At 44.3% G+C, this 15,801-nt stretch overlaps 1 pseudogene; it reads right to left on the bottom strand.

Moving 5' to 3' along the window:
• Window positions 1-14,646, bottom strand: part of LOC123450244 — a 29,649-nt pseudogene extending 15,003 nt beyond the window's left edge.
• Window positions 14,647-15,801: the final 1,155 nt, after the last annotated feature.

The following is a 15,801-nucleotide window of genomic DNA, read 5'->3' as shown; positions in this document are numbered from 1 at the left end:
AGCACCACACATAGTGTAAATTATTGTGCTGATAGGTCATGCATTTCACCTAAAGATCCCTCGACAAATGTCTGTGGTGATATGCATGCTTTCCCGTGTCCTCTTGATCAAAATATCTTGTTCATCCCTAGTTGCTCTATGACTAATCATTTAGGGGAAATCAAGAAATATGAAGTACTTTTGACTAATGAAGAATCTGATTCACCAAAAGAATCATCATCAAATCCTCCAATTCACATGTGCCTCATGGCAAGAGGTAATAATGAGGTATCATCTTCCCTGTGCAATAACGATGATATTTGCGATGAGGATGATGATGATGACTTGACTGAAAATATCTATGTGATCAGTAAAATTCTTCATAAAGCTAAAAATAACGCTCTTCAAAGATTCCAAGATGTTCTTGCTTACTTTGAAAATTGTAATGATTCACTTAATCATGAACAAGCTAAAAGTGAACAACTTGAACATGAACTTGAGAAGAGTCATCAAGCATGTAGAGACTTAAGATCTTCAAAAGGAGAGATTGAAGTTGCTCATGATAAACTTAAAAAGGATTTTGAGGTCCTTCTCCTTGAATGCAATAATGTCAAGGGAGAGCTCATCAAAACCTCTAAGATCTATGAGGAGCTTCAATCTACTCATGAGAAGTCTCTATTTGCTACTTACTCCTCTCATATTGTTGATGATACTTGTACATCTAACTCTACCTCATTTTAAGTATCAACATTGAAGGAGAATATTGAGCTACGTGCTCAACTTGATTTACTAACTAGCAATTATGGGAAGTTGGAAGAAAACCATGTAATGCTCACAAGCTCTCATGCTGATCTTCTAACATCCTATAATGTGCAAAAGTTAGCTCATGAGGCTATCATCACCAAGGTAACATCAAGTGAGCCTCATGTGGACAATGGCACTACTTCTAGTCAAAGTACTATATTTCCATGTGCTAGTCCTCGTAATTCGTCTACTCATAATGTTGCTACCTCGTGTGATGAATTACTTTCCTTCCCTTGTTGCTCTAACATTGAAGCTTACACTTCCTCTAGTACTTGCATTGATACTAACCGTGTAGAGGAAATCGAAGAGCTCAAGGCCCAAGTCACTTCTTTGAAGAAAGACTTGGAACAATGTCATGAAGGGATGTCCACACTCAACAACGTCCTGTGTGGGCAAACATCTCCGAATGACAAAAATGATGTTGGAGTAAACTCAAACAAGAACAAGAGGGGCCTAGAACAAGTCAAGAATTCGGCCAAAATCATTTGCTTCAAGTGCAAACTTAAAGGGCACCATGTTAGATCTTGCCCTCTAAAGACGAAGTCTCAAAGTCACAAGCAACAAGGGAAGCGGCCACAAACTCAATCACATATTCAGCTACAAGTTGAAGGAAGGCCTCTTCCCAATAAGACCCAAGCCAACACTCCCCGAGGTGAGAAATCAACTTGGAAGAAAGGAAAGGGTAGATGTTGCTACTTATGTCGTGAGAAGTGTCACGTCGCTTCGTCTTGCACAAGAGGTAACTTATCCAACCCAATCACTATTGATGATATCTATTCCCTTGGGAAGGATAAGGTTGGCAATGTGTTTGCCAAGTTTGTTGGTACTCAAAATGGTGTCAAGAAAAGAACCATTTGGGTTGCCAAGCCTATTGTGATTAACCTCTTAGGACCCAACGTAGTTGGGGACCAACAAGCTCAAACTTGATCAATAGGTGACTATGGAGGACATTAGAGACTTGGATACATAATGAAGAATTAAGGGGTCTTGATCATTCATATTATCTCAAGCCAAGTCATTTGGATTACCGAGTTTCTATCTTATATCCAATGTGCCTCCTTACGGTAACTTATACTTAAACTGTTTACATTGTTAGGTGCTTGCCCCTTTGCATGTTGTGGTTTTGTACCTTGCATGCATTTGTATATGTTGTGCTTCCAACTTTCTTATCTTGAGTAATCGAGTATGTGTATGTTGGTTTGCATATCATGTACATGTGAGTCTTGTATTGAGCCTTTTTGCATCTTGTTTGTATTTTTGTTGGCTCTTGTGAGATATTAATGGATAATCCCATTGTGGGCGAGTGATGTGCTTTGCACACCTCACAATCCTATAAATGTGTATACATGGGGAATACCACTTAGTTTTGATATTTCAAGATTATCTAGTTTCTATGTGGTATGTCTTACTCATGAGAAATTCCAATTCTATATGGTCCATTAAGTATCTCTTGTTGGTTTTAATTTTCCACTTGTTAATATTGTTGGTTTATCACATTATGGGGGAGTAATATGCTATGTGCATATTACAAACCTAGAAAATGTGTACATTTGAGGTGTTGCCACTTAGTGTTGATATTGTAAATTATCTTGTTCCTAGGTGTCATGTTAGCTCTACAAGTGTCATTTGCTTGCGTTTTATGGGTAAAGATGATCTTGGATATATTTTCGATCTACCAATGAGTATCACTTCCAAAATAATTCTTGTCCTTGACAATTGGTATTCCCATCATGTGATAGGAATTGCTAATCGTCTTTACATTGGATTTTGTGTTTCGTTTGTCTTCCTTGCCTCTTATGGATCTATTTTAACATGTCTAGTGTTTTTATAGATATAAAGAAATTGATGATCCCATCGTGTGCATTTTGTATTTAAATGCAAATTCTATATAATGCACGTCCCTTGGGGGAGCTATCCTATTTTCTTTAGAACACTCTCTTTATTCACCCATCATAAAATCTTTTGATCCCCATCAAGTGTGTGTTGATGGGAGGCAAGTCTTGCTCTTTATGATGCTTTGTGCCATCATGAAAATTTGTCGAGGGCTTGGTTTGTTGGAACCTAGCTCTCTTTTGGAAATTAGATACCTCGTGTTTGTTTTCCTTCAATTGCTTTCTTGTTTCCTTTTATTTGGCATGTGTCAATGGATATCTCATTTCTTGAGGTATCTTTTAATTGATATCCTTCAAGTGATAGTTCTTTTTTTGTTTAGGATCTTATTATCACTTGATACCTTGTCTTTTGGTGACTTGTCAACTTTGTGTTGAGTTGATTCTTGAGAGTCTTGAGCATGCATATCTACTATATACAACTTCTTTTGCTTGCTTTCCTTCTTTGACCCAATATATAGGGGAAACTCCACCTTGTCATAAATTGGCTAAAGTGTGCATGAAATTCAAATTCATATCTATATGCACATATGTATGTGGAGTTTGTCCTATGTATTGCTGGTTTTCTAACTCTTTGGTCCCAATGAGTTTGGGCACCATTTTGTTTGTTTTGCTGTTCCAGGAACAACTGGAGATGCATTGGATGCTCGGCTCTCCTATAAGGAAGGTGCTGAGACCATGTGATTATTGGAGCCAAGTTAGGATGATCAAAGAACAACTATCTACTACATCAATCCAATGTTGTCTCGGTAACAAGTATCCACTTCATGCATTCTTTTCTTGCAAAGGCCCCAACCTGTCTTTTCTTTTCCAGGTTGCATCATGGCATGAATCTCTTGATTCGTTCTTGTAGTACTTGTTTGCTTTCTCAAAGCATCCGAACGATGATGTCTTACTACTAGTTGGGATGTCTTTGATGTTCGTATGTTGGAAGTTCATATTGTACAATAAGAAAATATTAGGCCATGTGATATGCTTCCAAGCAAAAGATCTCATTGATATATTTATGACTTCCTTTTGGATATCTAGTTTGTTCCTTCTTGTAACCATTTCGTGTGTACATCCTTCTTTGTGGATATATATCATCATGATTGTCTTCTACTTAGAATCTTTTACACATGAGAGAAGTTACATCACTAATTGATATCCTCTTTTCTTTCACGTCCATCGTTGCATTTCCTTTTTTCAGTTTTTGGTGGCTTCGTGAAAGGATTTGTTTTGGGTGCATATCTTATTTTCCTACATCTTGATGCACTCTTTGGCCGTGAAGATTATTTTTCCTCATGCTTGTCTTCATGAGGGTTTTGCCATTTCAATTAGTATCCCTCCTCTTGACAAGGTTCTTACTTCATATCTTCACAATGGGTTGTCACAAGCGTTGGTTCTTATTTTGTTTATTAGTAAGCTTGTGAACCCATTTTCTAGTATGTGTGTGTGGGAATGATATGTCTTGCACTTTGTATCTCATTTCATCAAGACTATGTTGATGAGTAATGCTCATCCTTATCTTAGTCTTCTCAAGTGCTTTGCCATGACTCACACACATTACTTTGGTTGAGCCTATTCTTAAGTTGCTTCTTTTACATGTTGCTCAACCATTTGTTTTGTGCAATTGATATGCTTATTGTCTCCTCTATCTTCTTGCACTCGGTGTGTCTTTTTATTAATTTTGGGGGAGCAACGATCCTATTCTGTGCACCTGTATCAAATACAAAAATCTCGTATTAGTGCACAAATCATGGGGAGCTTCTCTAGTTTTTGATAAAACACTTTGTTGCCTTTATCATAATATCTTTTATTCATGTGGTTCGAAGGACCATATGATTGTTTGTTCCATCTGGAATCTTTTGATTGCTTGCCTCTATTTTTGTATGTCTTTGTGGCATACGATCCTTTTATTTGCAATCTTTGGGTCCACAATATAGTTTGTTTTCCTCCAACTACTTATCATTGTATTGGTGTATTTCTCTGCACTCATTTGCTGAGAAGTACACACTTTTTGGACGACCACCTACTATATTGGCTTTCTAAACTTTTCGACCATTTTGGCAATCGATGCCAATGGGGGAGAAGTTTAGAGAGTTTACTTTGGATATGTTTAGAGGGTTTTGCTTTTATTGCGTAAGCATTTACATCTTGCACGCATGCATTATTACCTTGTATATATGCGCTTGGTTATGCTTATTTCCTTATATAAGTGGTTCTCTTCAATTACCAAAATGGGGGAGATTGTTAGAGCATATATCTCCATATGTGGTTTTGGTAATTGACGACAATTCCTATGGACTAATGGTTGCCTTCCTATGTGGGGGTTAGGTGTGCTTCCATGGGCTTGCGTCAAAAGGAAGATCTCATACAACTCATGAAGGATGACGTCAAATGGTGATCGTCATCAAGATTGTGGTGTGCAAGTTCAAGTGGATTAGCACGAATATATCATTGAAACTATTGTTAATGATCATGTGTTGATAAGGACAAGCTCATGTGCTAACAAGGACAAGATCAAGATAAGCATTCCTGAGCACTACATGCTTGATTATTGTGGATGTTCACATGGTGGACAAATGCAGATGAATACATAAGCTAGGCTTTCCACATTGTGTATGGGAGAGTTGCTTGAAGACTTCATCATGTCTTGCTTTCAACTTGAGCCAAGAAGGAACAACAACATCAAGCTCAAGTTAAAGGGCTAACTCAAAGGTATCAGTTCCTTTGACGTTAGTGGTGCGGAGTGATGATCAACGAATAAAAGTATACGCTCAAGTATGGATCATCAGTACCCCTTTTATGATTCTTGAGTCTTTAGGGATCCCGCACTATTAAGAGGGGATCACAGGTTTTGCGATGAACTTGCTCAAACTACATCTCTACTTTTCTCCTCATACCACATCTCCACTGCTCTGATGTTATCTGAAAACAGAACCAATGCCTCGGACATCCGGCTTCCTCCGGACGTCCGAGGGACGGACGCCCGACCACTTCGGAAATCCGGAACCTTACACCAGAAGAAATTTGAGTCAAATAACTCGGACTTCCGGCCTCCTCCTGACGTCCGAGGGCCGGACGTCTGGCTCTCTCCGGACGTCCGAGGGTCGGACGTCTGGCTTCCTCCGGACGTCCGGTCCCTGTTCGACTACACAGTGGTTCCTGATATATATATACATCCCTCGGACGACCGACCCTTGTCGGACGTCCGACCCCTTGTGGGAGTCCGGACATCCGAGAACTGCCGGATGTCCGACCACTGTCAGACTTAAGTGACCCCAACGGTCACTTTCCCTTCTCCACTATAAATACCCCCCTCCCACTTCGTGAGAGGGTGCCCAACACAGCCATATCCTCATAAGAACACATTTCTACCTCACACACATTTGCTCACACCAAATCTTAGATCTCAAGAGCGTTTGTGAGCCCCTTTGAGAGTTGTTCTAATCAAAAGATAGATCGGCTCCCTCTCCTCCTCTCAACCCAAGCTATTTGAGATATGAGCAAGTTTTGAGCATTCCCCGTGATCTTGTTACTCTTAGAGGTTGGAGACTCCTAGGCGGTAGGAGTTCTTCGGAGAGTAATCAATCCGTGTGATTTCCCCCGGAAAAGTTTGTGAGGGTTTGGAAGCCACCTCAAAGGCTTACCACTAGTTGTTGAGAAACGCCTTCGTGGTGTTATCTCAAATGGAGAATAGGGTGAGCCTTCGTGGCGTTGGTGTGCCTTCGTGGTAACATCCACCTCTCTAACGATGACTAGCTTCCCTCCAAGGAAGTGAACATCGGGATACATCTTTGTCTCAGTGACCTTTGTTATCCTTAACCCTAACTCCTTACTTGTGGTTTACTTGTGTTACTTGAGCATACATACATTGCATATTGTTTGTGCTCATTATATTGTGTTGGCTATTTCTTTGTACAAGATTAATCGTTCAGGCATACCCTCTATATCCACACGTTCACACTTGCAGCTTTTGATATATCGTGTGCTATAGTGTGATCTAGTATCTTGTGTCGTTCACCTACTTTTCGTGTGACATAGCTCAAGTAAGTTTGTGTAACTTATTTGTGCTTGTTAGTAACCGTGTTGTGTCCATCTTGGTAGATCGTGTTATTGGTGCACATTGCGGTGCCTATTGCATTTAGGATTTGTGCTTGAAAAGTATCCTCTTAGTTTATTTCCGCATTAGGTTTAAGCCAAATCCGAAGAAGTTTTTAATTAGCCTATTAACCCCCCCCCCCTCTAGGTGTCATCGTGGTCCTTTTAAGAACGCAATCCATAAGGAGGCTGAGACGAGGATGATGACACATCCGCAGAGTCATCCACATGACGTGAACGACGAGTGTAACACTGAGGAAAAGATGGAACAATGCAAGGAGGGATCGCCAAGGGAGAATCGGGGGATGAAGACGAAGAAGTCACCAGAGATGAAGGTGAAGAATCTGGTGACATGCGAGGGGAGGAGACCGTGGGAGATGGTGGTGGCAAATCGACAAGAGGTGGAGAAGCAGAGGGAGTGGAACGAATAGGCAAAGGCTCGATGGGGTGAGAGGTGTATTAGGAAAAGTGAGTAAATAGATATCCTCCACTGAAAAGGTCAAGGAAGATGGGCGTGGGTAGAAGGGACGAGACTCATCAAAAGTCACATCCCGAGAGATACGCATCCGACGATCGATAGGATCCCAACAACTATAGCCCTTATGCTCATCACTGTAGCCTAAGAAGACGCACTCAACGGACTGAGCGATCAGTTTGATGTGTTCGCGAGGGGCAAGAAGAACATAGCAAACACAACCAAACAGGCGAAGCATCGAATAATCGGGAGAATGATCAAAAAGACGCTCAAAAGGAACACCACCCTGTAGAGCAGCGGAAGGTTGTAGATTGATGCGATAGGTGGAGGTGGAGACGGCCTCAGCCCAGAAATGAGGCGGGAGAGAGGCAGCAATCATCATCGCACGAGCCGTCTCAAGAAGGTGACGATGCTTGCGCTCAGCCACACCATTCTGAGCATGAGCACCATGACAAGAGAATTGAGCAAGTGTACCCTGCTCAGCGAGAAATCCACGCAAAATCTTGGAGATATACTCTCTAGCAGAGTCAGCACGGAACACGCGAATAGGCGTAGAGAACTTAGTGTGAACCATGGTAGCAAAACGCTTATAGATAGATAATACCTCACTACGAGAAGACATAAAATAGATCCACGTGTATCGAGAGAAATCATCTATAAAGATAATATAGTAGCGATGGCCTCCCTTCGAGGCAAAGGGAGTTGGACCCCAAACATCCGAGTGAACAAGGTCAAAAGGACGTTGAGACACAGTCTCGCTATAAGGATAAGGTAACTGAACCTATTTACCAAGCCGGCAGCCCTGACAGTCTAAAGACACACCACCAGAGACGGATCCAAGAAGACCACGTCAAACTAAGGATGAGAGACGGGAGCCACATAAATGACCCAGACGATGATGCCACTGTTGAAAAGAACCGGTAGACAAGGCAACAAAGGAGGAGAGACTGGCTGCGGTGGTAGCGGATGGAAGGTGAAGCCAGTCAAGCTCCCAGAGACCCTGAGAGTCACGGCGCCGGGGGCCAGCACCAAGAAGAGCACCAGTGTGACGGTCCAGAACTGAACATGAGTCAAAGTCAAGAATGACCCGACAACCAGAGTCAACAATCTGGCCACCAGAAAGGAGCTGCATGGTAAGCCGAGGAACATGAGCAACATCGGAAACATGAAAAGATGAAGTGCTCAGAGTGCCTCGGCCAGTAACCGAGAGAGAAGTACCATCAGCAGTAAGAACATGAACAGGAAAATCAAGAGGTCGAGTAGATGACAGAGTGGATGAATCATGAGTCATATGAAAAGATGCTCCAGTATCAAGAACCCACGAAGATGTACTTGTGTGTGTAGAAGGTGGTCTCACAATGGCAGAAGAGTCCGTAGTAGAACCAATAGAACCTGTCGATGAAGAAACAAAAGATGGGGCTAGCAGACATCGAAATCGTCCAATCTCCTGCTCAGTTAGGGGCGCAACTGAAGATGTCGATGTAGACACATCTGATAATGGAGCGTCGGAGGCAAGCAGCAGGGCGCAGAGTCGCGCAATCTCGTCCTCGGTGAAGTACACAGCTGAAGTAGGCGGCGTAATGGCACGAGGAGAGAAGCGACCACTACCACGTGTGGAAGCCGCTAAATATGGCGGTGTAGCATGTCCAGTATCGTCGGCAAAGATCGGTGGAGAAGATGAGGTCGTGTGCAGACAAGCACCAAGCGCCAAGGGAAGACGCGTGGACAAAGAGAAGTCCATGGAGTCATAGGCACCAGGACAAACGGTGAAAGTCGCGAGAGGTGTCGGAGAAGAGTGACATGCACCTATGAAAGTCGCGAGAGGAGTCGGTGTAGAGAGAAAATCACCATATGTGGAGCTTGCACGAGCAGCAGAAGAACTACCAGCACAGCCGCATGAGTCACGGGAAGCAAGGGACTGCAACATTGCGTGCTGATGTAGACCATTTTTTTGTCAACTACCAGAGAGCACCTGATCCAATCGGGAGTGCACACAGCGACGCGGTAAGGGAGGCGTCGATCTGGAGAGCAACGAGGGGAACCCCCAATCCGATCTGGAGGAGGAGCAGAACCGATCCGAAGTGGAGCAACAAAGATCCAGCGGCCGGAGTGGAGGATGGCGGCGGACTGGCGAGGGCGGCGGCGGCGGACTGGCGAGGGCGGCGCGACGGCAGCAGTAGAGAACCTGCTAGGGCGGCGCGACGACGTCCGTGAACGACAGCGACGACTAGGGAGGAGATCGGCACGACGGCGGCTGGGACTGCAGTGAATAGATCGGTGCGCCGGCGGCTGGGACTGCAGCAAATCCAAAAGTGAGCGCCGGCGGGAGAGGACCTCGCGCCAGGGGAGGAGGGGATGGTTGAAGGAGCACCGGCAGGACGGCTGGGGTAGTAGTGAATCCTACATGGAGCGCCGGCGGGAGAGGACCGAGCAGGAGGGAGGAGCTCAATCTGGGCGGCGGCGTGGGATTAGATCATCACGAGTTGCGCGTGCGAAAAAATAACCAAAGCTCTAATACCATGTTAGGAATAAGAAACTTGTATTCCCATGAGGTCATAGGTCGATATATATACATGTACAGGTGTGGAACATATGCAGGAAACCCCTTATACAACAAGATAAATACAAAGGGGTACATGACTTATATTATAACTCTAACAGGTTCCACGAATGTCATTTTTTGAAAGCTGCAGCTGTTGGAGGCTGGGAAGGAGATCCGCAGGGATTTGTCCATCCAGACCATTGTTGTTGAGCCATAGGACCTTGAGGCTGGAATAGTATGCAAGGCTGGTGGGGATGCTCCCCTGCAGAGTGTTGTTGCTCGGGAAGAGGGTCTGGAGGCGACGAAGGCATCCGATGGACGGAGGTATCTCCCCCATGAAACCATTCGTCGGCAGGGCTATATTTCTCAAGAATGTCAGGTTCCCAAGCCAAGGAGAGATGTGCCCCGCTAAACCCCGGTTCACTAGGCGAAGAGAGACGACGCGACGTGGGTCCCTGGTCCTGCAGGAGACACCTTCCCAGTCGCACAGGTGGGTGCTCTCGTTCTAGGACGCCAGGGCTTGCTGCGGGTTAAGGAAGATGGCCTTCTTGAACTCAAGCAGGGAAAGCCGGTCCATTTGGTTACTGTGAGTGGAGGTGATGACAGCTTGTGCAGCAGCACCGGAAGCTGCTATGAGCACTAGGAGAAACTGCCCAATCACGGCATCCTTCATTGTGTTAATACTCTGGCCGAATCTACATAGCAGAGGGAATGAATTTAGATGGTCAGGAAACGTTGACCACATGTTCCAACTAAAGGATGATTTTTTGTATGTTGCTTACCTGAAATTTTGTTTAGAGTTGTCTCTTTCTCAAGGTTCTTGGGCGGCATTCGAACAGGTTGAAGCCTTGGCTACTGCAAGTATGGAGAAGAGGAGAAGCTGAATGATGTACGAAGTATGTGAGGAGTGATAGAACGTATGGATCTTCTAGGCATAGATAGATCCGGCATAGCACGCAGTTTTACCTTGTCCTGAGCTGGATGAGCTCCCCCGGTCTCTATCGGTGCGGTAGCGACGGCTTTGACGAAGAAGGAGGGTTTGGCGTAGGTGGAGCTTCCCGTGAGCACCACGCTTAACCTAGATCGGATAAGTATGTGGGTAGGGGTGTGACGGCAGCGAATCTCGTAAGTCGTGCCCCGACACCCCACCTTCCTTTATATAGCGCGGGTCACAAGGGCCCACCAATCATAATGGGTTGGGCGCCCCCGATCAGGGCGCATAGATCAAGGGCCGATGGGCCGTCGGGGCCATGCGGTGAGAGATCAACCTAAAATTCTCCCCCTTGATCTCAACTTTTACTTTTGACTTTATACTTTCTATTTTCTTTGTTCCATCACATATAGACATGTAGAGCATGTCTCATCGTCACAGCTTAATTGCCGGTAGAATCATACAGCTACAACTGACGTTTTGTTTTGAAACAAATTCATTTGCTTTTGGGCCTCTTATGATCCAGGAATCATAGGCTTTCCATCAAACCCATGTCGGCTAAGTGTTCCTTGAACATACTGGGTGGTAAGCCTTTCGTTAGCGGATCTGCAAGCATATACTTCGTACTTATATGCTCGAGACTTATAGTTTGATCCTAGATTTTATATTTCACAATATAATACTTTATATCTATTGTCTTGGAAGCATTACTCGACTTATTGTTGTGAGCATAAAATATTGTGGGTTGGTTGTCAGAGTATATCTTTAGTGTCTTGTGAATACAATCTACCACTTTCAAGTCGGGTATAAATTTCTTTAACCATATCACCTGCCCGATGGCTTCAAAACATGCTATGAACTCTGCTTGCATCATGGACGATGCAACTACGGTCTGTTTGGAGCTTTTCCATGAAATAGCTCCCCCAACGAGAGTGAACACGTACCCAGACGTGGATTTTCTATCATCTGTATCTCCCGCAAAATCTGCGTCTGAGTACCCTTTTATCTCTAGGGAATTAGATCTTCTGTATGTTAGCATGATTTCCTTTGTGCCTTGCACATAACGCAAAGCTTTCTTTGCCATCTTCCAGTGCTCTTGGCCTGGATTTGCTTGATATCTACCGAGTACCCCGGTGATAAAAGCTAAGTCACGGCGTGTGCACATTTGTGCATACTATAAACTTCCAACAACCGAAGTATATGGTGTTGTTTTCATTTCATCGATCTCGTACTTATTCTTGGGACATTGGTAATTCCCAAAACTATCGCCCTTTACTATAGGAGCAGGTGTGGCTTTACACTTATGCATATTATACTTTCTGAGAACTTTCTCTAAATATGCTTTCTGCGACAGTCCTAAAACTCCATTTTTCCTGTCTCGGTGAATTTCAATGCCCAAAACATATGAAGCATCACCAAGGTCTTTCATGTCGAAGTTTGAGGATAAAAACTTCTTTGTTTCTTGTAGTAGACTAATACCATTGCTTGCAAGCAAGATATCATCCACATACAAGATTAGGAAAATATATTTCCCATGTTTAAACTTTGCATAAATGCAGTTATCCTCAACATTTTCTTGAAACCCAAACCTTTTAATAGTATCATTAAACTTTATATACCACTGTCTAGAGGCTTGCCTTAGACCATAGATGGATTTATTTAGGCGTCATCCCATATCTTCCTTGCCTTCCATGATAAAACCCTCGGGTTGTTTCATGTAGACATCTTCTTCTAAATCTCCATTTAGAAATGTCGTCTTTACATCCATTTGATGCAGCTCTAAATCAAAATGAGCAACTAGTGCCATTATGATTCTGAAGGAATCCTTACAAGAGACTAGAGAAAAAGTCTCATTGTAGTCGATCCCTTCTCTTCGTGTAAATCCTTTTGCCACAAGTCGGGCTTTATACTTTTCTATATTCCCATTAGAGTCATACTTTGTTTTGTAGACCCATTTACAGCCTACTGTCTTTGCTCCTTTAGGAATAATCTCTAAGTCCCAAACATCATTGGAACTCATCGATTTCATCTCATCTTCCATTGCCTCTAGCCATTTTGATGAGTGATGGCTTTTAGTGAATTCTACATATGTGGTGGGATCACCTTCCATATGAACCATATCCGTGTTATCGACTTTATAATCGGTAGAAATAGCTGGTCTTCTTGTTCTATTAGACCTTCCAAGTGCCTCATTGTCTGGCACACTTTCTACTATTTCTTGCTGCATTTCCCTTTCATGATCAACAACGGGTTCAGTCGGCTCCTGAAGGACAGGTTCCGGGTCTTCTCCCATAGTTGTCATCGTTGGAGTCATAACGGGCAGCGAGAAAAATGGCTCTTGAATCATCGGAATGGGTGCATGCACCCTTTTCTCCTCAAGGTCTATTTTCCGAGCTACCAAGCTCCCCCTCACCATTTCGTCCTCCAAGAAGACAGCATGTCTCGTTTCTACAAAATTTGTGTATCTGTCTGGACAGTAGAAACGAAAACCTTTTGATCTGTCAGGGTAGCCAATGAAATGGCAACTCACTGTCTTTGGATCTAACTTTCCTATGTTTGGATTAAACATTTTGGCCTCAGCTGGACATCCCCACACTCTGAAGAGTTGCAGAGATGGCACTCTTCCTGTCCATAGCTCGTGCGGTGTTTTGGGCACCAACTTGCTTGGTACTCTCTTGAGAATGTGAATGGTGGTTTTAAGCGCCTCCATCCACAATCCCAATGTCATGTCGGAGTAGCTCAGCATGCTGCGCACCATATCCATGAGGGTACGGTTACGCCTTTCAGCTACTCCATTTTGCTGAGGCTCGCCCGACATTAAATAGTAGGCGACAATGCCAGTCTCTTGCAAGAACTTTGCAGAAGGTCCAGGGACTTGGCCATATGGTGTGTGTCGACCGTAGTACTCCCCCCACGGTCTGATCTCACAATCTTAATCTTTTTGTCTCTGTCTAAGCATGAAACACTTATTAAGTTCCTATTACATAAAGGCACGAATAGTACATCTCTAAGCAAAAGCTTGAATCCTTCGGTTAGCTCCAAGGAGACGTCGCCTATAGCTTCAACTTCTGCTTGGACACCATTTGCCACTTCAATACTTCTTTCTTTTTGGCACATGGTCCTCTTCGAACTGAACCCCTCTCTTTGCCATGAAGGCCTTTAGCCAGTCAGGGCAGTTCTTCTTGTAGTGCCATGTTTTCTTGCAGTACATACAAGTGTGTGTGTCTATTGTTATAGGCTTGTCTTGATAATGAGCGGGAGCTTTGCCTTGAACTTTGCCCTGTGGCTTTGAGGGAGAACCTTTGTTGGGTTGGAAAACCCTTTTCTTTTCCTTCACATAGTTCAAAGAGCCACCATGTGAAGCTTTGATTCTCTCCTCTTCCTGGGAACACATGGCAATGACCTTTTCTATGTCCCATGTCTCGGGCTGCATGTTGTAGTTCACAACAAAGGTCTCAAATTCCTTAGGCAGTGAAGCCATGACCAGGTGGATGAGGAGAGCTGGTTTGTTCTCCAGATCCGCATCCATGGGCTTAAGCTTGGCTATCGTATTGCTCATCCTAAGGATGTGCTCCCTTATGCCATGGACACCTTCATTGTAGCTCTCTATCACTAGTTGTTTGATCAACTGGGTGGCATATGTCTTAGAAGAGCCAGTAAATTGACTCTTTATCTTGTTTAGCATCTCCTCTACAGTAGGGCACTCTGTAATTGAGCCCACAATAGTGGTCTCAATGGTTTTCTTTATAAACGCCAAACATTTCTTGTTGGCATTTATCCATAACATGTTGCGTATGGAGTAGGACATCTCCTCTTTGCCACAATCCCATTGCTTTTTCTCCCAACTCTCATCATCCTCATCAGCATCTCTGACTGGGTCTGGAGGTGCAACTGGTTGTCGTTCCTCCAGAACCCAGTCCACCTCAGCAATGCAGAGAGCCATGTCAAACTTCTTCCTCCACTCAGAGTAATTATCCCCTCTTAGTGTGGGAACGTCCTTTAGGCAGCTCATTAGGTGAAAACCTCCTTAAATCACAATTTAAGCAAGATAAGTACGAAAATTATACGAATTAAATAACGTTGGTTAAAATAATCATACAATTGCCTATGCAAATTAATCTACATTACCGTTGGGCAAATGATAGAATTAAATGCATCCTTTTGCAATATGCAACATGATCATGTTACTAAACAACGTTGGTCAGAATAATAGCATGACCACATTTCATATTTTACTTAGCAGCGGAAAAAGTGAAACTAAAATTTCATATCCCTTTTAACTTTATTCTCAGAAACGTTGGTCAGAATAATAGCATGATCATGAACTTCCTTTTTCTGAGAAAATTATTTTATTCTCAGAAACTTTTGTTTTTCTTTTCAGAAAATTAATATTACCACTCTGTCTAAATTAACAGAAACTTTGAACATTTTTATTTTCTATTTTCTAAACATATTTTTGTAGGAAGAAAAAACATTTGACTCTGCCAAAAAACTTGACAGAAAACTTAAAACGTCCTCCCTGGGCCGAGGCCTTCCTAGCCTCACAGACGCTCTCCCGCCGAGCCTCGCGCGGCGCCCCTTACGGCCCACCTTTCTGGCCCGGCCTGTGGCTTGGCGCCTCCCCACGCCTCGCCTCGGACCGGCAGGCCCAAGTGGCCAGTGTTGATGCTAGGGTTTCTCCGTGCGCTGTCGGATGAAATCCGACGCTCCAGCGGGGGTTTCGGTGGGAACAAAAGGGGTGAGCGGCTGGTGGGTGAAACCCTAGCATAATTTTCCCCCACACATCGCCGCTAGTCCCTTTCCATCTCCTGTCTCCTGGCTCCCGCACGTGCTCTGGCCGCGTCGCCCCTCCCGTTCCTCGCGTCGGCGGCTGCCATGCCCTGCCGAGGAGGTTCTTGGGAGGCCGGCTCGGGCTACAGGCTGCTCTCCCTCGCGCGGCGGCTTTCTTGCCCCGCCGAGGAGAGGCCCTGGCTCCCTCGCGCGGTGGCTCTCATGCCTCGCCGAGAGGCCCTCGCGGTCGTGGTCTCCCTCTCCCCTTCAGCCTTCGGCCCCTCCTCGCACGGCGGTTCTCATGCCCCGCCGGAGGGTGCTGGGGATG

Source organism: Hordeum vulgare, chromosome 4H, assembly GCF_904849725.1.
Source record: "Hordeum vulgare subsp. vulgare chromosome 4H, MorexV3_pseudomolecules_assembly, whole genome shotgun sequence".
Classification (NCBI taxonomy): domain Eukaryota; kingdom Viridiplantae; phylum Streptophyta; class Magnoliopsida; order Poales; family Poaceae; genus Hordeum; species Hordeum vulgare.
The sequence above is the reverse complement of the archived record's forward strand: the minus strand, read 5'-3'. Positions and strand labels throughout refer to the sequence as shown.